This window comes from Anser brachyrhynchus (assembly GCF_964034855.1).
Source record: "Anser brachyrhynchus genome assembly, chromosome: 5".
NCBI classification, from domain to species: domain Eukaryota; kingdom Metazoa; phylum Chordata; class Aves; order Anseriformes; family Anatidae; genus Anser; species Anser brachyrhynchus.
Genome location: NC_137699.1, coordinates 29,251,938 through 29,274,753, shown reverse-complemented (window position 1 = coordinate 29,274,753; position 22,816 = coordinate 29,251,938). Strand labels below are relative to the sequence as shown.

At 47.3% G+C, this 22,816-nt stretch overlaps 1 protein-coding gene across 8 annotated transcripts in view; it reads right to left on the bottom strand.

Moving 5' to 3' along the window:
• Window positions 1-14,549, bottom strand: part of SUSD6 (sushi domain containing 6) — an 81,759-nt gene extending 67,210 nt beyond the window's left edge. Inside the window, exons 1-3 of one of the 8 annotated variants that reach the window (XM_080595445.1) lie at window positions 14,263-14,511; window positions 8,411-8,497; window positions 1,319-1,457 (exon numbers count right to left, since the gene is read on the bottom strand). The gene's annotated coding sequence lies outside the window, so the exon portion shown is untranslated. Of the gene's footprint in view, window positions 1-1,318; window positions 1,458-8,410; window positions 8,498-11,322; window positions 11,463-12,380; window positions 14,233-14,255 lie in introns of those variants that run through there. The other 7 variants (XM_080595449.1, XM_080595444.1, XM_080595448.1 and 4 more) reach the window with 7 other exon arrangements.
• Window positions 14,550-22,816: the final 8,267 nt, after the last annotated feature.

Here is a 22,816-nt window from a genome sequence, read left to right as displayed (position 1 = left end):
GGTTAACAGCCTCACTGCCAGGAAGTGCAGGAGGAAACAGATCCAGTATCTGAATTTTACCTATTGCCAAGTATTTACTTAGAGGTGGGTATCGGACTCACCTAAGGATCAGAAACTCCAACATTATGCTTATAAAGCCCTGTTTTGATGATACTGTTATAGCATTAAGTGTCGTTTTCTCCCATGCTTCCCCCCCATGTATTTCCTTTACTGGTGATCCCGCTGGAAAAGGACGCCCGTTGCACTGGGAAGCAGCAGAAGCAGTGTACTCCTGTGATATGCAGCCTACAGGATGTAGCTAGGAAGTTGAAAGCTGAAAGCAGACTTCTGACTTCAAGGCCTTCTGCAACTCAGGAAGCCTGTGTCGCACACAGCTTAAATTACCCCTGTATAAGATTTGCTATGCCATCAGAAGTCACCCACAATCAATTTCTAGCAAGATCCATACTCTAGATTTTTTCCCATGTGAAATGGAAAACCTACTGCCAGCAAAACCATCACAGAATTAAATGCATTTCCAGACTGGGAGGGGGAAGCAAGGGGGTGTAGGAGGGAGATGGAAATCAATAGTCTTGGAAATCACAAAGACTAGCACAGCTTTAAGCAAGTCAAAAGCCACTGGGAGAGATTAAATACAGACTTCCATAACAAACACTTTTACAGTCTCTTTTCTGTCTGGTATCATTAACTCTGCTTGTGGCTAACTGTGATAAAAGCCACAGCAGCCTAGCTACTCTTTTCAGAAAAGGAGGATTTTGTGGAGACAAAATCTAGGGCTTTGGGGTTTTTCTGTTTGTTTTTTTCTATGTGGAACTGGGGATATCTTATGTATTACCTGAATCTATGGGTGCACGTAGTGTTCACACCACACTCTGCTGCAAGCAGCAATGGAAACCTGAGAACAAAGGAAGGTCAGAGCGGACCAGCAGCTGTGTGGGTGACCCCACCACGTGCACACAGGACTGCAGGAAGTGGCAGTGGTCAAAATGAGCATGCACATGGCACCTGCCCTCTGCAAAGAGTAAAGGAGACAGAGAGAGAGGCTGGTATTTCACAGGGCAGAATTCTTTCGCATTTTCTTTTCCCAAGCCTGCTTTCTCAGCTCTGCAGTCCCAACATTAAACTTCATTAACAAAAAGAGGCATCATTATTTCCCGCTTAAAAGCGGTTAAGCTTTGCCTCAGAAAGTCTCACTTTGATCCTCTTATTTGTCATCCATACAGTAATTAAAGTGTTTTTCTTCCCTCTCCCCAGAAATTAAAAGGAGCTTCAGGTGTTAGAGATGCCCTCAAGCTGCTTGGCCACAGTCTGAACTCACCTGACTCCTGATTGCTCATCACATCACGCAGAGCAGAGAAGAAAAAAACACACAGTCAAAGCCTTCAACCCTGGGAAAAGCACATTCATTCTGCAGGATACCAAAATGACTATATCTGTGTCAGTGGGCATATCATCATCTGAAAGGAGAAAGTAGCATTTCACCCTCCAAACTCTCACAGTCTTACATGAACAGATGTAAAGCAATTTTTCAGATAAAGGTAGGATTTCCCAGTTGATCAAGTATACTTAATAGTCACTGTCCACTAGGCATTCAGAAATCTCAGAGCAACAGGATTTCTGTTTCCTGAACACTAATTGAGCTTTCTTGCCAAATGAAGTCTGGAAAGGAGGAAGCCATTCTGTTTGATGCAAAAGCAGATGAGGTCTAGCTTAGTGCTACTATGGGAAGAGGTACTGAAATCCATCTTTTCCCAGACCAAGCACAACTACACCCTCAAATTCAGGCAACAAAACTACAAAAGAAAAAAAAAAGGGGCAAAGTATCCTGGCTTCTTGTTCAAGAGACTCACGCAAATCTTACTCTGTGGTATAGCTGTCCCATGCATGCTTGTATCCTAGATACATTCAGTGGCTTATTTAACAGCTGCTATAGCAAAACATGCATCTCCAGTCTGCAACACCACCAAAAGCAAAGTCAGGCTGTCCAGAGCCCATCACCAGCTCAGTGGCAGCACCGGGGACCCCACTCTGCTTCTTCCTACCTTAATGTTTTCCAGCTGAGAAGAGCATTTCCACATTAAGACCTAGTTTTCCTTTCCAGGCCAGGTAGCAGCCCCGTATTCCTGGGTTTGGCACTTACCTGAGACCGAATGACAAGATGAATGAAGACTTGTGCCCTGTTACAGCGATGCCCACATCTGCCACCCCTCCCTGCACACACATGGTGCACAAACTCCCGTCCTCCCGTGCACGAACGGGGTCGGGGGCTCCCCAGGCACCCCCTGGAACACCAGGGGTGGCTGGCACAGCCCTTTGCGAGCAGCTGGGAGCTTGGCAGCCTTACAGCCACACGCTGCAAAAACCACAACATAATGAAGTCGCACACCGCAGTAAAAGGCACGCAGCAGCCACACATTACACTGGAAATGGACGTTAATTGTGGAAGTAAATCCACATACAATTTTTATGCAATGGGTTCTAGCTTCTGTATTTTAGCCCTTCTTATTCCAGAAGGCATCAGAGAAGTTCATCCCGGGTTACAGAGGGCTACCTATAAATAACACAGCCAAGCTATCCAAGGGTAAGCCTCACCCCAGCAACATCTTCTCCACAGCAATATCAGAGAAAAAGAACAGGTTTAACCTTTTAAAATCAGTAAGCTAAAGTGGATTGAATTACTTAAAATATCTTTTGCAAAGCACATGCTAAAGAGAAAAACCTATGGACAAATAATACCCCTAAATCCTTGGGTTTACCACTGAAAGCATGAGAGACTGCAGAGGTGTTTGAAAACATCATCTTTGTATGTATAGAAATGCTTCATCTATCCTAACAGAGTTATGTACTACAATACTTGTTTTCATCTGACAATGAAGAGGGGAAGACAGGAAGGGAAAAAGTTTGTCTTTCTGGGCAAACATATTTTTATATTATACAGGACAAGAACTTAAGAAACTTTTATTCACATAGAAGAAACAGGCTAGTTATAATTAGTTACATTTTTCTATGCTCTTTTTTCCCTCCCTTCCTCCACTGCATGCTACTTGCCTTTAATTGTCATTTGTGTCCCTGTCTGAGAGCACTGCCTAGCACACTATAGATTACATCTCAATTACAGACAGACACAGAGCTAAGGAAATTGATCTACTGTGAAAAAATTCATGTGATCAATGAGCTCACCCAGCTCGTTGCTCCATTTCCTGCAGATGCCAGAGGCTTTGACTGGCAGGAAGCACGCGGAGAAGCCCAGGCAACAGCCACACAACATGCATGGCACAGTGCAAAGCCTGCATTAATGCTGCCTGTACTAATCACCTTTCTTAACCTCCCTTGTTTGTTTCCTTAAAGGCTAATAGAGACTCCTTAGCTGTCTGTTTTCATAGGCACTGTAATTTAAATACCCTTCTCAGCATCCGATTCCTGGGTGGCAGGCCCAGCACCACATACTGCTGAGCACACTCACCAAGGGACTCCATGTACTCTATTTCCAATATTCTTATTTTATTTCTCTGCTCTGAAAAGGAGAGAACATTTCCACAGCAGTCTTTCACGCATCACATACAGACTGTAACAATCGCCTTCACGGTGCAGGTCTGAAATAACACTACTGAATTCATGGGCTCATCCCAGCATAACTAATGAGTAAAGCCAGCTTCAAAAGGCCTGCTTAAAATATCTTATCAGCTCCTCCTTAGCCTCACCCTTCTCCAAAAAGTTGCCTCTACTTGAAAAACAGGCTGCCTGCTACACTTACAGCAAATTCTACTACCTTCACGTACAACAATTTTGGCTCTGTATCCAAAAAGGACACAGAAAGAATGCTAAGGTGATCATGAGTCCTAGAGAAAAAAATCTAGATAGAACTTAATGATTTTACATTTAACATTGTTCTTCATGTCTTGAACGACAAAAGAAGAAACTCTGCACTCCTTACTGCATCCATCCTATAAAAACTCCCACCTGTGGGCGTTACATGAACTGAGCGCCTTGCATGAAGTTCTAAAAGTGAAGGAAGTGGTGATGCTTTGAACTTTTCTGAGGTGCTAGACAGCACCTACGTCTGTACCCACACAGAATGCAGGATATGTGCTTGTCCTTGTTAAGGTGCTGTATTGCCTAAGCCAAATAATATCTCACAATAGCTTCAAGTACCACTTTATATAGAAAGGTGGTGCAAAATTCCTCTATGTACTTGGAGCCTGTTAAACACTTGCAATAAAAAAAAAAACCAACAACGTACACTTGAAACAGCAGGAACCCGTTATGCCACAGTCAAATGCACATTGGAGGAGGACTGTTACGTACCCGCTTGCTTTAGCAAATATGGTTCCTTGTCACTAAGTACCTCAGAGAAATCATGCCTTAAATTCAGCAAGGCTTGTCTGGAACAACACTTGGAGAGGCTGTAGCAAATGCACAATTCTGCAAAAAGCAGCATTCCTGATTCAAATCCTCCTCTTCAGTCAGCGCCTACCAATGCACTAGCACCCTGCTGGACATGGCAGAGAAGAATGGGCACAGGTATGCAGATCAAGCCAGGCAACAGAGAGGGACTTACAAGAGGCAGCACACATCCAGGCATCATCTTCGCATCCAGGTTGAGAGAATCCAGAAGCACGAGTGCCAACTGTTTAACGTTCAGTGGCTCAAATGCTTCAATTTCTTCCAACTTCAGAGTTCAGTCCCTTTCAAAAGTCTTGTGTGTATACACATCTCCTTTCCCATCTTCCTGTTCTACCTCACACATTATACAAGGCAGCCTCGTTTTAGTTCAAAAGAACCCAAGTTTTTCTGAAGAATCTAACAAACACCTCCTGCAAATCATCCATATAAAAAAAGAGGCAATGACAGATTTCAACCTACGCTGCAACAGACCTATCTTCAGGTGACATACCTCTCAAACAGGAGATTTACTACAACAGGTTTCTGTAACAAGCTGTTTTTCAGATGAATATTTCACATCGATGACTTCCTCCCAGACTCTCACTGCCATAAAACTGCTGCTCTACCAACACCGAGGTGAGTTTCTGCTCCCAAAACCCCTCTATATAAGTTACACATCAATAACTATGATGCCCATTAGCAAACAGCTGTCTTTTCTTGCTACTTTTATGACAGATTTGCTGAACCAGAGAAGTCTGCTTTTTATCATACTGCAGAGCCCTTTCTGTTGGAAAAAAGAGAGGATTCGGACAAGTGAATGGCAGACCAACCATACTGCTGATTTCTTTGAACAGACACAGCAAGGACATGGGTGACACCCATTCCCCCAAGCACCTTTATGTGAAGGACCCCTCTTTGTAAAGGAGAAGCAAGTCAAGCTATACAACTCACATGAACCCAGGCTGCCTCACCACAGCTCATTTTAGGGAGCATACAAATGAGGAGCACGATTCCCCACCCAAGTTGGAGGGGAAATACCACCCTCAGGTCGTGCTGAGTCCCACCTCCCACCCAGAGGTGAGGTGAGACACGTATCACCACCCACCTTGACCCTCGACGTGTTAGCTAATAGCTAAACTATGCTAATTAAAAGCTCTAGCTTCCCAGTAAGGGATAAATACGGATGAAAAATTAAAACCAAGAAGAGTCTGTAGGTATATATGGAGGGATGGTATGCACCAGCCCACAGCAGAGCAGACAGCACTGATACACACACTTGGGCGTTAGGCTTTCCATGTCCCACACTGATAGAGCAGACACGGGGGGAACAGACATGTAAGTGCAGGCTAGAGAGCATCCGAGGCCTTATGGGAAACTCTGAACAGGGTCTGTTCAGAAATGCTTCTGCAATCTCCCTTCTGTTCTCACTTCACAGGGTAAAAATAACAGGAAAGAGGAATCCTGTCTTCTGCACTGCAACCTCAAGTTCTTTCTCTCTCACACACCTCCACCCCATTTCAGGATGACTGTTCTGTACCATACAAGACGAACATTGCGTTGAGAAGCGATAGAAGATTAATAACTGTAAGCACAGGGCTCTCATTCACAGGAAACGCCCTGCAAAGGCCAACTGAGAGTAAAGAAAAGAAGATAAAGCCCAGCCACACATATGCATCAGAAGGTCAACAGAATCGAACAAAGAAAAATTCCTGTTTGGAAGTGCTCATAAACCTCTTCCTGCAGCTAATGCTTCCATGCAAGTTCACTTCAGGGAGCCACACTGGGCTCCTCACCTGTGTACAGTCACTAGCAAAAAGTAAGGGTTTTTTTTGGCTCTGGACTCCCAGCCCCAAACGGTTTAAACCAGTCTCCTCAGATAGGCCCCATCAGAAGATGCTTTTCTCTCTCCCCCCCAGTACTCTTTCACATGCTTTGAGTTCAGCTTACCTAGACTTTATCTGCATAGCCCAAAAACATGCAGTTTGAAAAGACAGATTCATCACTTCATGCCTTTCCAATTCTGCATTTATGAAAAAAGCTCCATCAAAACAAAACACTGGGCTGATACGCATCTGCTAGCTGAGCGGATGCACTCGGTTTCTGTCTTCCGGGGAAGCTCTTTAGCCTGTCTAAATCGCTCCTGTCCCGCTATTCAATACTGACACTAAAGAGGGTCTCAAAACACCCTGCAGGGAGAAGAGTCCCTAGTGAAAGACAGCAAACCCCCTTACAAATTCACCAGAAGGCCAGCTCAGCCGGACTCAGGACAGATTATCCGCTGAGGATTGTCACCAACCATCCCCAGAGAACCCGCTATCACAAACCAAGCAGCTGTGCTAGGAGACTTGCTTTTAGAAGCACAAAGATGATCTTACCTTCAGCTTTGTACTGCTGAGAAAAGGCTAAGGAGGCTAACTGGGTACACTTCAACCCTTCCTTTCTTGATCTGCAAGCTGTTTTCCTAATGCCTTTGTCTGACCTTCCACACCAGCCCTATCCAGTGTCTTCACTACAACCTCCTGCCCATAGCCACAAACAGAAGTTGGTGAAAAGGCATGGTTTTTAGTAAACTATTTTTCTGTTAAATTAAATGCAGTCGTATTTCACTATATGCCTGGCATATAAGTTCTTCTCTCTACTGCTACGCAGGTAATCTTTAGACTGGGAGAAGATCATTGTCATAAACATAAATACATAAACATAAAATACGTAAGTAAAATAAAACAATATATAGCTTGCATATACATTCCTCCTAGAAAAACTCAGAGGCCTTTGGAGTCATGATCAAAAGTTAGTCTCTTTAAGGGTATTCAAAAACAATACCTGTTTGCTCTTGCCAAGGAAGGAGGAAAGAGATAAAAGGAAAAATGCCTTCTAAGTTTCACCTACGTGCCTACTTGCATTTTTTCAGTCACATGTTCCAACATGTAGCAAAGGATGCCGCTACGTTCAAGCCCAATATATCTTTCATCAACGAAAAGCTATTTTCTCACACAACAACATGAAAAATAAACACACGCATCCACCAAGATGTGTCTTTAAGTGAAGTGTACAAGTACCTCTCGGGAGCATCCAGAAAATCTCTACAGATTTCAATGAGCGCTCCTAGCGAGACCCCTCAAAACTCAAGTTAAGCCTTTGCACTCAAGGTAGCTGTTGCAGGAAACAAGGACAACAGGCCAGCACAGCAAGGGGTAGCCGAGGAACTTAATGCCTCATCACTGCTAGCAGGATCTGCGGGAAGAGGGGGGAACAGGAGGAATTATCCCTATTCTTATTAGCATCAGGACAAAGGCTCACATTAGTTCCCTCAGCACCAGGACTCTCCTAGAGTACTGAATAATAACCTTGTTGAAAGCATTAGAGGGATTTACTCCCCCCGGCTCAATATACATCCCTTCTCTTAAAAAAAAGAAGTCCAAAGGGTAAGGTCCAAAGAACAGCTTGACGTTTAGTTCTTTGAAAGACATACCCAGGTAGTTTCTTGCCACTGATTCACAAAAAAAAAAAAAAAAAACACATACACAAGATCCTTCAGAGATAGCTTTTCAAGGATAGCATTTGGAAGCAGGCATACACACACACACAAAAAAAACATTTTTTGTTCTATGGAAAAGATCAGATAGTACAGGTGGCTTATCATGCAAGGTTAACTCTAGAAGACAAAGGAGGTCAACAGCTTCTAGAACAAAGCCAAGGAGTGGTAAGGGGTAAAGAACACCAGGAAAAAAACATCTTGTGATAGTTGTGATAGCCAAACAGCATAAAAAACAGGTTACAGAGGTATCAGGAAAAAGTCTGAGGCATGGCTAGGCTATAAAGGAGTCAGTTCCTAATAAGGCATTTCAGAACACTAGATTTCGAAACAGGAACTAACGCTAGCAGCACGTGGATGTCTCGTCACAGTAGAAGAATATGGAAGGCAGCACAGCGTGACTTTACTCTAGGGAAAAGTCACCTGCATTTGGACAAAAGTTTAAAAAGCAAAGGGGGGAAAAAAAAGTAAGCACATTAACTTTCATCTTACCTGGTGTTGACACAAGCTGGCATCCAACAGTTGTCAAGTCAGTATGATAAAAGCGATGATTCCGTGATGATAGGTTGATTCGCACACCTAGGAATGCACAAAAAAGTAAGTATCAGCTATGAATATATATATCAGGGATAAGAAGGGCCCTGGCACATAAAAGAGTCACAAAGCTGTGGGTAGAAGCAGTTCTATTATGTTTTTAGGACACAGGCAAGCAGATATGCTTGATTCAGGCATTACCCACAAAATTCTTACCTGGGTTTGAGATTTACGGCAGAAGTTACACACAAAGCACGTTCAACACCACCCTCACACAACCCATTTAAAAACCTCAGGAGGGGAATGGATCACAGCAGAGAGTTACTGAAAGAAGTTTTTCAGCAGTATCCAAGCTTCATGAATTTTTTTTGATGGGACTGAAACTTCTGAGAAAGGTTACCCAAAATACATAAACTAGAATTGCGTCAAGTCCAGCTACCAGATACACACACACACTTCTACAAATGAAAAAAAGGAGTGACCACAAATCGCACGTACTTCTCAAACAAGCGCAGAAGAAAGGATATTTACTTCTGTGGAACCAGAAAAACACAGGCGTAACTTACAGTGTCTTATCCCCCCACCCTTTTATTTTAGGATTAATACTAACATTTCAAAGAGGTGAAAAGAAAAGGTGGTTATGAATAAGGTGACCAGGAAACTTTCTCTGCTTTGGAAAGCGCAGCATCTGAGGGTGACCTGGGCAAGCTGAGTGTCCAAAAGCGAAAGTAAAAGCTCTGCAGCTGGAAGAAGCAATTTCTGCCTCGTCTGCTTAAAGATCTTGTTTGTTAAACGTCCCGTTATTTAATGAAACGTGACATTATTTAAATGTCAGCTTAGTGAGTTTCAGAAGCATGCAAGTCCTGCAGCAAACCAGAAGCTGACTGGAGCTGGTCCCACAGCTAATGAAATTAAAAGCAAGCCTAGCGAGCTCCTCTTTGTGTCTCTCACTCAAGTTACCATAAGCTTACCAAAACACACAACCCCTGATCACACAGCCCAGCTCCCCATACCCACGAAGAAGAACAGATCTCTATTAGTAGAGTTGTACGGTTTTACAGCCTTTGCTCTCAAATTTCCAGCATATTTTTACTGCACATCCCAGAAGCAGCTTGCAGCATTTCAGGATCACACAGCTTTTTGCAATGACGCTGTAGTTTTATAAGGACATACCGTTATATTTTAATTACGGGAAAAGCAGGAGCCTTCACCTCCTGAAGCAAGCAGGATGCCCCTTCTACACTTTCAAAAGGAGCGAGGGGCCCTTGGAGAGGAGCTGGGTTCAAAGCGTGGTCCCCCCACGTGCAGCCACCGGGCCATCAGTGGCACATGCAGCAGCAGGTGGGCAAGTGAAGGTTTCACACCCCCGGAGTGAAGGTTTTATACCCTCAGAGTGATGCTCTGGACTTTCTGCACTTCTCTTTTTTAAGCAGAGACGTCAGTCGCCCTCGCAGGCCAGCGTCGCGGTACAGAAGGGGTTCTCCTCAGGCCACGTACCGACACTGAGGGAAAACCTGTACAGGCTATTTTTGCAGCAGTTTCTGCCTCAGCTTTCAAGTATGATGTACCCACACGCAGCACAGGATAAATTACTGTTAAGTCTTCTTCACTGCACATCAATTTTCTTTCACATCTGGGATCATTAGAGAGCAACACATACCCACTTTACATTTTTTTTTTTTCCCCTCTCTCCTCACTTAAAGGGGTTTTGATGTGACTGTATCAGGGCAGGGTGCTTCAGTATCTATTCCTTGAGAGCTTTCCAGAAGTTATTTACGAAGAAAAAAATCATGAACATTTTAAAAGGATTAAGGACATTCAAGCATTTAATTAATTTAGAACTATACATACAAGTTACAGGTCCTTTCAAAGAAAGCTACCTTAACAGCTACTGTTGAAAATGAGACAAGGTTCAAATCATCTATTGAAAGGTCTGTGTTGTTTTTTTTACAGCATAAGAACATCACTCGAGATCTCAAGCTCACTTACAGAAATCAGATTTTTTTAAAAGACCAAAATATCAACAGGATTTCCCTCTTAAAATATACGTTCCCTTACGGTCCTGCAGAGCGATCCAATATTCCAAAGCAATTTTCTTTGTTCACCTATCTTCATCCCTAAGCAAGACTCAAACTTGGGTTTGATCAGAGACTGCTTCAATTCCCGCTCACTTTATTACAAAGCCCCATTAAACCAATGCAAGAGACAACCAGGAGCAGCAGCAAACCACAGAAACGTTTAACTACAAACCAACGGGAAAATGAGTTGAGGGAAAACGTAAACAGTTTTAAAGTTTTAAAAAAAATCCAGAACCATTTTGAAGAAGTGTAAGCTAAGGACAGAGATGGTATTAAACCCACTTCACTTCTGAGCAGGAGGTTAAAATGGAGCACGCTTCAGCCTAGCAAGTTCAAGCATCTACGAGCAAAAGTCACTCACAGAGCAAGTGAGTTTACATTACTGGACCAAAAGCCGTTCTAGTTCACAGCATAAATACGATGCAGTGTTTCCCCCAAAGGCTTCCAGAAGGCAGCTCCCCTTTACCCTGCTCCTACCACCTCCAGAGGCTGGATTTCACCTTGCCTAGCAGGTTACGGCTGCGGCGGGGACGAACATCCCCTTCCACTTACTGCTCGCCTGCAACAGGGAAGGGAATTTACGGCTGGGTGGGCTGGCTGCCAGGCTCGCCGTTTCCCTTGGGGAATCACCAGAGTGACACGAGACACATTGATCCTTTTTGCTGAGGAGAAGGTTCTCAGTGCGTGCTCCACTTTCAGAGCCTGCCCATTGTTCAGAGCTTCAGCAGAGAAAGCCAGAAGCTGGGGGAAGGGGGCAGCGGAAGCCAAGGGCAAGAGGTAGGAGTTTTATACCTCCAACTTCTGATCCTGCAGCTCTTCTATAGCATGATCCTCCTTATTAAACTGTCTTGAATTATCGCAAATACCATCGGTTTGAAACAAGTGTATGAGGAAGCAAACAACAGGCCAGGCTGTCACTGGTCTTTGGGAGCCTTCAAAGGAAAAAAAAAATGCACGGGTCAGCCTGGAAGCTACACGTTCCCAAAGAATGCTTCAGGCATTACCACAAGAAAAATTCTCTTTATTAGCATCACTCGGCTCTGTCTGAAAGCAGCCTGCTTGCAGCCTGCAGCACAGAGTGAAAAAAACACTACACTTCCTGCGAGAGCACCAGTTTCCACTGCTGGTACCAAAGCAAACAGCACACAAACGCTGGTGCAAATATTTCTTGCTACACACAGAAGCTCAATTCCTGAAATTTACAACAAGTGTCTCCACTGGTTAAGCTTACGATCACCTTTTGCAACTCTGCTCAGCAAGGAAGCCTGCTAGCAGAGTCAAGGAAAATACCGTCAGGCAAAGCCTGGTGAATTACACAGAAGGACTGAAAGACAGAGAGCGCTTCGCTGAAGTCACCTACCTGTCCCCAGCTACCACCCCTATACTGGGGGTTAAATCACTGCACCTGGAGTAATTCCATTTGCACCCATAACAGCTTCAAAACAGATTAAATGCGTACGATGGCATTTCGAGAGACCTGACACTTGTCACGATGGTTGGATAAACGTAATTAGAGACTACTGTATTTCTGGCAAGAGAAATCCACTGCGACTGATACCACACTACGGGCAAACATCTTTGCTACACATGCATTAAGTCTTCCCCTTTCCTGCTCTAGGAAACACCCGCATGTCTCTACTGACGTGCTCCTAAAGCAGAAATCCACCCCTGCTGCCCCCTGCCCCCAAATCTTTCAGGAGGGCAGCCTGTAGAAGCCCGATGAGCTGGGATCAGCTGGTGCTGCAGCCCACCGGGGCTCAGCGGCCACGGGGAGCCCCCGTAGCAGGCAGAGAGATCAGCAGGAAGCAGGCTGGAAAACGCTGGAGGAAGGAGACTTGCGAGAAACTGACCTTTCACGCAGATCCTTGCAGGCTGCTCTGGGAAGGTCTCAGATTAGCGAGAACAAATACAAAGGAAGAAAGGAGGAAAAATAAAAAAGACAGCGGTGGCCCGACACAGACTCCGGGTGCTGTGTGAAACCTCCCTGCGCTGACGGGGGCCAGCAGCTTACATCTGTTTTCTCACAAAAGCAGAACAAGAGACGCATCTGGGTGGCGGGGCAGCCGGTAGGTGTGGTGTGAGCAAATACGGTGATAAAAAGGAGAAGTGATGCAAGGGGAACAGCCGCAGACAGAAACCCAAGCAGCTAAGGAGCTGCACAGCTAAGCAGCTGAGGTTAAGACCACTACAGATAGCTCTTACTGAGAGCCAAAGCAATTTTCCGGGCAGGAATAAAGCAGTTGGAAGCAGGCGTGATCAGAGGACGGAACTAATCCCGTCAAAACCACTACACTGCAGGCAGGACAAACCTCCAGTGACTTCGGTACCCACTGCTTGCCGGTTCCCCCAGCAGCTCCTGCGAGCCCCAGCAGCCATGTCAGCCCACCTTCACGCGCCGCGCTAAATGCACGCTGCTGGTAGCTGCCTGGGAGCTGTTTCGGCAGAGGCAGCGAGGTGAGCAGCTCAAGGACACCGGGCCCTCCCCAAAGACCACAGGTGGCCGATTTGCATGACAGCAGCGAGAAGGTGGCAGAACCAAAGCCCCGGCTACCCGTAAGGCAGCTGGGAAATTTCAGCTTACAGGTCATTACTTTCCCAGGCTTTGAAGCATCTGCATATGCTAAAACCTTTGAAAGCAGCAGCACGAGGGCAACCGGGTTTTTACAGGGACCGCTCCAGGATGAGGTCGTGGCTTCGCTGCCATGTGCTACTTTGCTCTACGAGGAGGTGCAATGCCATGAAGCGATGACAGCCACCTTCGGCTTTAAAAGCCAGCCAGAAAAAGGCAGCCGGATTACGTTACAGGTCTTCCAGGCACATTTCCTTCATTCCAGCTCCCCCTTAAAGAAACATACCTTCCTCCTTCCAGGCAGCGCTCCCTTCTCTACCGGTCCGTAAAACGCTCGTTTATGTAACCGGGCAAGCGGACTGCATAGGGCAGACGAGTCTCCCAACACGAAGGAAGTTTATTTTCTTCTCGAAGCTTTGCTCACAAAACCCTCACCAGCAGCAGCACGCAAGTCATAAAAAAGCCCGGAGCGGGACCTGCAGGACTGCCAGTGCCACAACCGGCCGCCCGACCGCAACGCCGGCAAGAATTCATCGTCCCCGCGCAGCAACGGGGGCAAACGCAGCGTGGCACGGAGGGGCCGGACACGCAAAGAGGCTTCCGATAAGACACCTGGGGAGGAGGTGGGGGGGCCAAAAGCGGCGGTGCCTGCAGCCCCGGCGCTCAGCGTGCCTCGGATGGAGCCGGGCGAGCCCTACCCAGAGGCGCACGCCGGGGAGAGCCCCCTCTCCCCGCCACCTCCGGGGTCTGCCGCCAGATCGCTTCGGCTTCTGCTCGGGGTCGGGGGGGGGGGAGAGGAAAGGGAACGGGGAGGAACAAAAGAGAAGCGCAAAAGCGGCCGCCGAAGGGGAGGCACCGTCCTCCCCTGACGCAGGACGGAGCCGGTGCCCGCCGCCTGCGGCGCAGCCCGGGAGGGGAGGAGGAGGAGGCGCGCACCGGCGGAGGGCACAGGCTCTGGGGGAGACCCAGGCGCCGAGCGCACGCCGAACGAACGAGGCGGCCGCCGCCCGTGCAAAAACTTTTCCCCCCCGCCGCCGCTCTCCCGACCGGTGACAGCCCGGCGGTTACGTAACCGCCCGCAGGGCGCCGCGAGACCCTCCGCGCCCGGTCCCCCCGAGGCAAACCTCCGTGATTAAACCGAGCCGCGCGTCCCCACCTCTTACCCCGGCGGCAGGCAGCTCCCGCCTCGGAGGGAAGGAGGGAAGGAAGCACGGCCACGGCTCCCGCTCCCGGCCCCGCTCACCGGGGCGCTGCCGAGGGGCGGCGGGGCCCCGGCGGAGGCCGCGGGGCTGGGGCTGGGGCTGGGGCTGGAGCAGGGCGGCCGCGCCGACCGGACCGGACCGAACCCGACCCGCGACCACGACGCCGCCGCCGCCAGGCCCCGCCCCGCCGCCGCCGCGCGCCGCCGCGCGCCAGGCCCCGCCCCGCGCGCCGCCGGCCGGCGGCGCGCGGGGCGGGGCCTGACGCGCGGCGGGAGGGGGGGGGGGGGGGGAGGACTTAAAGGAGCCCCCCGGGGAGTTTTTTTGTGTTTGTGTTTGTGTTTTCTTCATAAACGAAGGTCTTTTAGAGCAGGAGTTGCCTCGCTGCGTTGGCACACCCAGCCGTGTAGGTCGCTGTGCCGTTCCCAGCGTCGGAGTGGAGTGGAACGTAGAATAGAAATAGAAATAGAAATAGAAATAGAAATAGAAATAGAAATAGAAATAGAAATAGAAATAGATATAGAAATAGAAATAGATATAGAAATAGAAGTAGAAAAGAATAGAATAGAATAGAATAGAATAGAATAGAATAGAATTAGAACAGAATGGAATGGAATAGAATGGACTACAAGAGTAGAGTAGAGTAGAAATAGGATAGGATAGGATAACAATAGAATAGTTTGGTTGGAAGGGACCTTCAAAATTACATTACATTACAGCCAGGTGCAGAGTGCTCGGAAATCCACAGGCGCTGCTGTAGGGCGAGCAATGTAAACAGTGGCTGCATTGAAGGACAATGCCAATTTCACTAAGGAAGATCGCTGAGAATAGAACAGAGAAGTTCACTTGGAAGGGACCTTCAAAGATCATTGAGTCCAGGTGCTTGATCACCTCAGGGCTACCCCGAAGTTAAAGCACATTACTGAGGGCATTGTCCAAACACCTCTTGGCCACTGACGGGCACGGGGCATCAGCCAGCTCACCAAGATGCCTGTTCCAGTGTCTGACCACGGTAAAGGCATTTTTTCAGCCAGCAGCTGATGCTCCAGAGGAATTCAACAGGAAGCACCTGCCCCTGGCCTTGGGGAAGGCCCATGTCCCCCGGCAGCCCCCTCACACCACGGCTCAGTACCAGCCGAGGCGGCACAGTGCCAGGCAGCCAGGCGGCCGATGAGCGCCCAGGGCTCTCAGCTGCACCACGTGGAGCACAGGAGGGCACTTTTCCCAAAGCGCTCCACTTTCACTAGCTGAGCACATGAAGCCCGTGGGCAGCCGACACCACGGGAAGGTCACAGCGATTGAAGCAGGAACTCATGCCCGGGCCAGCGGTCACGGTCCCGCTGGCAGCCCCAGCCCAGCCCCGGGAAGGGGGAGCACGGCCTGGATCCCATGATGGAGCCTGCAGACGCTCTTCATGTTCAGCAGGGCACCGCTTGTTTCTTAATACTCAGGGCAGGCACTCCAGCTGTTCAGAAAGGATGCAAAAGAGAGAAGCTCACATCCAGGAGGGTGCTGCAGCAAGGCCCAGCTCGCAGCCCCAGAGCCCCTAGGGACGTGGGGCTTGGAGCCATGCAACGCTTGTCATGTACGGAGAGGCCTGAACCGAAGGAGCCTGGAAGAAAATCCTCTCCTGGAAACTACCCAGAGCTTTTTTCTCTGAGGGAAACAAACGAGGCCTTAATTAATTTTCTTTCAAATACAGCAAATTGACTTCTGCTCCAGTTGTGCTAGATTCAAGCCACTCAGCACAATGGTATTAATTCCACTTCACTTAAGGGCTAAATGTTCAGAGCAAGGAAAAGGGAGTTTCCTGTAGGTCTTGTTCGCATTGAAGTCAACAACCAAACCACGCCAGCTTTCAGGGCAGCAGCTTCTTCAGAGCCTGCATTTCTGAGGGTGGCTGTGACATGCCTCTGGGTTAGCACGGCAAAATGCGGGATGCATTAAAGGCACTGCATGAACAAGTTGTCTGTTCCCCTGTGGATTTTTAAAGATCTACCACATCCTGCCTCAGATTTCGTTTTTAGAGGTCTTGTTTCAAAGATCTCTGTTAGGACACTAACAGGACACTTTCCTAAGGCTAGCCTATTGGTTCTCTGATCATCCTACCTACCTCCACCATCTCAAACTTCATTTAATTTTTCTCGACATCGGAGTTTGATTGCAGGATTTCCTAATGCCAGAATAACACACGGTGTTCATGGGCCTTTACCAGCTCATTTGGCACCATCTCATGAATCCCATCCCCACAATGCACTAAAAAACATGTGAGTTAGAGGAAAAAATGGTGTAACAAAAAGTGAGTCCACTGAAACTTGGTGTAAGCAGAGAAACTGCAGAATCTGGCCTAGATACACATGTAGGTGAAATACCAATACTATGAAACTCTTCTTGGAATATATCCCTTCTACCCCCTCTACTATTCATTCAATAGCACTGGTATTTCCAGCAAGAGAGGCTAATTTTTGTAGTTCTATCATTGCCTGTGTGCTAGAACCCCTTCTGCTTGTCTGTAGGACCCTGTTTCAAAGAAGGTGAAGGACAAGATCCCCTTCAGTGTAAAGTCCTGTGATTAATTTAAATTACCTTCCAACCATTTGAGATCCCACTGCCAAATGTATCTAATATATGTAACAGACGACTTCACTATCACTTTGGCTATGCACCTCTTAGGGAAGGTGCTATTATTCCTACTTAAAGATGGAAGAGGGAGGCCCAGATCCCCAAAGATATTCAGTCATAGCGTTTATTTAGGCAAAGTGACAAAGCAAAGGACTGAATCTGTCCCTGTCTACTACCCATCACCCTAAACCCTTCCTTCTTTACAATGAGAACTATGCATTCAGGTTCTCCTGTGAAAAGCACCCAGTTTACTCACAGGTTCTCCTTTTATCAAAAAACCATAATTAAAAAGTCAGCATCTGTTGATTTATTCTTCTTCAAAATGAAGTATAGTTGTAAATATTTTTCTGTTACAGAGTAGATTTTTGTTATGGGACATTTGTTAACTTCTTGGATTCTCATCTGTCCTTTCCACATGACCTTGCACCATTTGGCTACATATAGTGACTCTATATACCTCAAGGAAGCGGTAAACCTTCATTTTCTTTCGATAAAAACTCAGCACTTTTTAAGCTGCAGAGCTGTATGTTAAAACAACCGTCCACTGATTCTCATATTTCCTGAGACTAAATCTGGCATAAAAACTGATTGCAAGCATGGTCAGGGTTAAGAAGATTTCCTTCCAGAGGTCTTCCAGCTGGCTTTATTCCCAGGTACCAGTCCAATAGTAAAGAAAAATCTATTTGGCACTGTATGCCATTGCAGTCTCTCACTTTTCAGGTGGAATGGTTTCCTTTCCCCAGGAGGTTTTGGTGACGTGGGACTCGGGTGGCAGGACATTAGTCTGTAATTAACCAGAAGTACTGCTGGTGGAGTTTACCCCTCAGTGCTATTTTGGCTGTAGTCAAGGAAGACTTGGTAGCTCCGGTTCTCGTTAACCAGTGTTTTATCAGCAGGGGCAGCTTTGCCCTGGGCGACTGCATCTCTGGGCGTGTGATATGACTGCCTATGTGTGATCACTCTGCCCCTGTGAGTGTGATATTTTTCTTTCTTTTCTCCTGACTTCTGCAGGCAGGCATCACAGGCTTAACACTTCTTTGCCTTTCTCCTCAGGCCATAATTTACATCCACGCAGGCTGAGTGTGACCCCGGTACACTCTGTATGCGTGGCTATACACCTAACCAAGTGAGGAAGGGGCCAGCTCCCAACTCCTGACTCTGCTGCCCTTCACTCCCGGATGAGAGCAGCAGCAAGTGGCAAATCTCCTCCTGCTGCCTCCGAGCTCCTTGGCAATGCACCGTTAGGCAAGACTAATCTAGGAATGCATGATTAGCTCATATTTAGACCGGGACATTAAATACTATACCATGGAAAATTATGTTTTGGTGGTGGCTTCTGTAAGGGGAGGAAGGAGGGAAGGAATATATTTGCAGTTGCCCTGGAGATATGAGAGAAATATACCTAATCGATAAAATCCGTGCCATGGTCAAGGTAGATATCATACAGGAAGGAGAGAAAGAATCTTTTACTATTGGGCTAATAAACACCTGAGATTAATTAAAAGTAAAACAATTTAAAATCTCCAGTCTTAATCTAACAGTTTATTCTCCTTGATTACACTTAGCATTTTGCTCCCCCTGAAGAATGTCACCAGCAATGTCATATTTCACTGTTCTTCAATAGTTTCACGTTGTGATTTCCAGGCTGTGCTAGAATAAATAGCACAGCTTAGAAACTGAAACAGCGTGGAAGACTGATCATTTGCTCAAAAACAACAGTTTTCAATTAAATGAATGGAATGTAATTGCATTTCAGCTTCAGCTTGAAAATGTAACCGGAGTTAACGTGCATTATTCCTGTTGATTTTATACTCAATAGCTCATGCTTATTAGAGACAGTTTGGAGTCAATGCTTGCCACTAATCTTAGCAGTAACGGGGTTACAATAGTGGTAGGACCCCAATCAGGGATCAGAAACCCCTTGCACTAGGTGCTGAACACCACCACCACAAAGGCATTCCCTGCCCAAAACTAAGTGCCACACTACAGCCCTGCCTACAGTACGGATATTTCTGCACATGGTACAGTGAGGTCTGTCCAAACTGGATTTTGGTGAACATTAAAATTAATAAAACTCAGCAGAAAAGTTTGCCTTTTCTCTAATGAAAAAAGCAAACCACAGAATTTCCGTAGGGACTCCAGTGGTGCACTCTGACCTCTCGCATAACACAGTCCTTTAGACATCCTCACACTCATTTCTGAGTGATTCATCTATTTGTTTGCCGCATCTTCAGTCTGCTCTGTGACCTTGGGGAAAATCTATCCTCCGTGATTCACTGTGTGCAGGCACACCATAACACCCTCATGACTGTGAGCTCTCCATAGCAAGCTGAGCCTGACCAGGAGAACTGGATGCACGAGGGTCAGCATCATCATCTCCAATTTGGTTTGGTCCAAAACACGCCAGTATTCTAATTTCTCCAAAAATAGCCCCTGGCAGTGGAATATCCCCAAAAGCAAATAAAACCTACTCCCACATCTATACTTGTTTCCATGGAAATATGCAGTGACAAAGACTTTTCCTTCATTTTCAAAATTCTGTCTGCCAGCCTACCATATTTTTTCACGCAGCCCAGGTAGCTGCATAGGTTGTACCCAAATACAAAGATGACTGCAGGTGTGCCAAACCTGCACAAAGCCAGGTAGGCAGCTGCTCGGCGCGTCCCCAAAAAGCACCAGTAAGATCCTCAGTTAGACGCTTTCTGGAGCAGAGATGACACCAAACAGCACATTGTAGCATTACCCAACAAGATGAACGCTATTAACAACTCACCATCAGCACAGCTTACGTGCTAGCCTTAGACTCCAGCTTTACATTACAGGGAAAGACACTGTATTTGCAATACAAGTCTGTCCCCAGTGGCTGCCAAACATTTTGCTGCAGGCAGTGGCTCCGCACAGTGTCCCACCATATGTCGCTGTCTCCAGCTACCCCCTCTCTTTTCCATGCCCCATCTCTTTTCCATGTCCCTGTTCTGTGCATCTGTCCAGCCAGAGTCTCCATTTCCCTAGGGACAAGTAAAATGGCTGAGGGCCAGCCACAGATGACAGCATGAAGCAGAGCCTCTGGGCTACGAGCAGTTGGGATGATTCCTCTGCTTGGGGCAGTTGGTTTGCAACAGTCTGGCGGGGGGGCTGCAGAAAATTGCCTGCCACCCAGGGCAGGAGGGAGGCTTTGCCTGCGTCGTGTGGGCAGGCAGTTTGTGGAACAGGAGGAAAGCAAACACCCATCCTGCCGCCGGCGGAGGAGAGGAAAGCCAGCTTGTGGCACGTCTGCAAGCAAAGCAGAAGCAGGGAGTGAGAAAACAAGAGGCCAAGCATGGGAAAGGATAAAAGGAGATGGGACTGAAATCTCCCGGAGGAAGACTTTGCCTGTTGTCAGGTTGTCACAAAAACATTTTGGCACGTTGACTTTCAGTCCCTGGCTACCAAACAAGTCTCGCAGGACTTTATGCTCAGCATTAGCTCAGAGCAGGGCTGCAAAATGACTCGGGTGGGCAGGCTGTAGGACTGTAAGGAAAGGGTGAAGGCAAGTGGCAAGGGACTGTTTAGAGGGAAGGCATCAAATGTGTCATCGGGATGGGGATTGGTAAGACCTTAGCCTCAGTGCCTCATGAAAGTCTTGAACTGGTAAGTAAAGCTTCCAGCTGACAGAGGAAGACTGTGCTGCAGACGCTCTGCTGTCTCTGGGAGTGGTGCAAGAGCTGCCCCTACACTTCTTACACTCTGCTCCCCAAGGCTGTCACCAAAGGAAGAAGCAGGAGTGATCTGGTGCAAAACCAAGAGGAGTCTGAATGGGAGAGAGTAGGGTGAGAGCTGGAGTGGCTGCACAATAGCTAGGTCAGGGTCCTCCCAGCAACGGTTTAAACAACACGAGAAAGAAAGCAGAAATTGCAAACCAGATGGAGACAGTAGTCAATGTGGAAAACAAAAGCTAGTTAGCAAGGAGGAAAAAAATCACCAGCTAATATCCCTATCGCAGAGGGGGGAACAGTCCAAATGTGCTGAGCAAGCCTTAGGGGAGCTAGCAAATTAGAGAAGGGGAGATGTGAGAAGGAGAAAGGCAACGCACCGGCACCAGGGCTGCGTACACAGCTGCTCCACAGGAGCCCACTGGCAGCAGTGGCCAGGAGGGCCTGACGCGCTGGCAGGAGCTCAGAAGAAAGGCGATAGCTGGTTGCACAACCACGGGGAATCGGTTCACAGCGAGGATATGTTTTCCTTGGCTCTGAGGGGATATGGAAACGGTTTACAAACATTTGTAAGGCACAAACCCAATCAGGAGAGAGGTGTTTAGCCAAAAAAAAAGGCAAAATACTTACAAGAGAAGATAAAATGAAAAAAAAGAAGAAAAACGGAAGCAGAAAGTAGCTAATAACAGCTTACCAACGAGCTCTCGTAGGTTGTGAAATAGCTCTCCCAAGGAGATTGGGGGAAAACCCAGGTACAGGCAGTTTTAAAGCTGGACTGGAAAAGATTAATACATGTGCAATGAAGAGCATACAGAAGAATTTGTCAGCATGATATAAATATTTCCACCTCCACTATCTGTAGTCACGATTTTCCACTGCCCTGCATCTCTTGCTATCATTAACAGCAATGCAAAGGAGGAAATTGTTTATTAAAGCAGGAGGCTAACCTTACAGTACTGCTCAGCCTGCATGCATAGATTTCTCTCATTTCCAAACAAAAGAGAATTAGGGTTTATAAGTGTGTAGGGGAAAACGACTCATTAGTCATGTAGTGATCCTCTACAGCTTCCAGAGGTCTCCTCCTGCCCCATCCCAAGTCTCCCTTATCCTGATGAGATGGGGACATGACTCTGTGTTTAGACAGTGTGTGTTAAAGTCTCCTAAAGTCATATCTGCCTGCTTCTCAAACCTCCTGATAACTTCCCTTCCCATTGCGTTTAGGAGACCACTTAGGGGAATCCTGAAGATCCACAAGGAAACCTGAAAGATCAAGGCCCAGCTGCAGCCCCGCTGCAGGCTGAAACAGCAACCTGCCAAAAGCCCCAAGAAACCCTCACCTTACCTGGCATGCACACTTACCAGCTCAATATTTTCCATAAAGGGGGAACACAACCATGGCTCGACAGCTACCGTGCTGCAGCTACTATTAATGGTTAGCGCCATCGGCCAGTGCGCTGGGCTCTTCAGACAGCAGAAAGCTGTTGCCTGGCCTGAGGGTTTTTCACATAGCTAATCACCAAGCTTTATAACCGTCCCCTACAGACTATGATGATGAATGAATGAAATTAGGTAAGTCAATATGGTTCATTGCTGGAGTTTGCCCACTCACTGCAGATGCATCATCACTGTGTGCGTCCATCGGTACTGGGGATGAGCTCGATTCAAAGTCTTTGCCCACACAGTATGAAACCACCACTGGCCTGCAGCTCTCAGCTTTCTCACGAGGACTCCGTAGCCCTTTCCTGGTTCTTTCTGTCGCTCTCTATCCTTGCCCTGGGCCATCCTGGAAGCCCCTTGGTGAGTGCCTCATCCTTCCTTATTGAAACAAAGCAGATTAAGTTGTGTCTTAGCAGTTAAATGACAGATTGCTGAAAAACACTGAAGTGGTAACACAGTGGCTAACGTGCATTTGCTACTGCTGTCCTCTGCCTGACAAAACCAGTTGCTCCACTGTGTGGCACAGATGCTCTGCAGCTCCACAACCAGCGATGATGCCCTCTGTGCTGAGCGGTATTTCTGCCTCTGCTGAGCCCCGGATGCCTGTAGGAAGAGCGGATCTGTGAAGTAACCACAAGCAGCCTGCTCCAGGCGGGTGCTGTGCTGCCCCCGGCACCGCTCTGGTGCCCTCCGTCTCGGTCCTGGCACATCCCCGCAGCTAGCGGTGGCTTGCATTCGCACCACAGGGCAGGGGGTCGTGGCTGCAA